A 1,481-nucleotide genomic window follows, 5' to 3' on the forward strand; every position below is an offset into this window, starting at 1 on the left:
TGTGTGTGTGTGTGTGTGTGTGTGTGTGTAATATGCAGTTACAAGAAAAAAAGTCTGAATTCTGAGATAAAAAGCAATATTTAACATTCCTTGGGTTACCATAGTAACAGTGTGGGTGTGTACTGTGCTGCAGGATAACGTAGTAACATTATATGTGCTATGTTGTTGGTTACCACAGTAACAGTGTGTGTACTATGCTGCAGGTTACCATAATACAATGTGTGTATTATAGTAATATTTTCTGTACTAGACTGCATGTTACCATAGTAACAGTGTGTGTACTATGCTGTGGGTTACTATAGTAATAGTGAGTGTACTATGACGTGCGTTACCATAGTAACAGTGTCTGTTCTATACTGTGGGTCACTATAGAAACAGTGTGTGTTCCGTGCCCAGGGTTGCCATAGTAACAGTGTGTGCCAGTGTGAGTGGGTGTGGCCCAATGCTTCATCAAGGTCTGAGCTGGAACAATGGAAGGAAACAGCCGGGCTGTTAATCACACACACACACAATTACAGTGCACTGTTTTTAGTCAAAGACGCTGAAGTGAAAAAGAAAAAAAAAAAAACAGGAAGTCAGGCAGCATTTTATCTGTTTATACATTACAATATAAACGAATAGCAGGAGAAAAAAAGTGTGGATGGATGATACTGAACTGAAACAGATATGAGTGAAAATATTCAGATGGAAATGGTGTTATTAAATATACAGTCTTTATATACATTTTGTGCTGTGAGTGTGTGAATTTTACAACACACATTGTTTCAAAGCAGCTTTACAGAGAATGGACCCCTAACACCCGCGGAACAAAGCTGAACGAAGGGGGAGATGTTCAAATTATTTTTTATGGCATAATTTTTTAAGGTAATAATTGCAGGTTGACTTTTTTACAGTGTATACACTTATAATAATACCGACTGCAGTAATGTAGAGGTATTTACATAAAATGTAAAAATAATAATATTTAATATTGATATTTATTTGTTTATTAATTTTATGTCAGTAAAAAATGATTTTAACCTTAATGATAATAATGAGCTTAAATTTTTCGTGAGGATCTTGCAGAGGTCACGGTCAAGCTACCTGGCGCGTGACACACACACACACACATACAGGCGCACGCGCACACCGTGACGTCACGCGATGATGAGGGCCTCGGCACCATCTGTGTCTGTCAGACAATAGAGGCTCGTGCTTTTGTGTCTCTGCAACATCAGCGGTACTGAAGCACCAGAGCGACAGCGGACGCGCGGAGAGCTCGACTCACAGGTCAGATCCGAACCGCTTTACCTGCTTACTGTCCGCCTCATCCACATCTGATTCACACAGCGGCATGCAAGCTAATTAAATCATTTATTTACACCAGGGATCAGTCACTATTTATGCCACATAAATGTCATATATTTGTAATACCGGCGGTTGCTATGGGCAGGAGACCTGTTGCTATGGGCGCGTGTGTGCCGCGCGCTATCAATACATGG

General features: G+C 40.2%; 1 protein-coding gene across 1 annotated transcript in view; it reads left to right on the forward strand.

Moving 5' to 3' along the window:
* The first annotated feature begins 1,112 nt into the window (after nucleotides 1-1,112).
* The window catches only part of LOC109060459 (rho GTPase-activating protein 40), a 20,874-nt gene continuing 20,505 nt past the window's right edge, over nucleotides 1,113-1,481 (forward strand). Inside the window, exon 1 of the mRNA XM_042758995.1 lies at nucleotides 1,113-1,269. The gene's annotated coding sequence lies outside the window, so the exon portion shown is untranslated. The remainder of the gene's footprint in view (nucleotides 1,270-1,481) is intronic.

This window comes from Cyprinus carpio, chromosome A6 (genome assembly GCF_018340385.1).
Source record: "Cyprinus carpio isolate SPL01 chromosome A6, ASM1834038v1, whole genome shotgun sequence".
Lineage (NCBI taxonomy): Eukaryota > Metazoa > Chordata > Actinopteri > Cypriniformes > Cyprinidae > Cyprinus > Cyprinus carpio.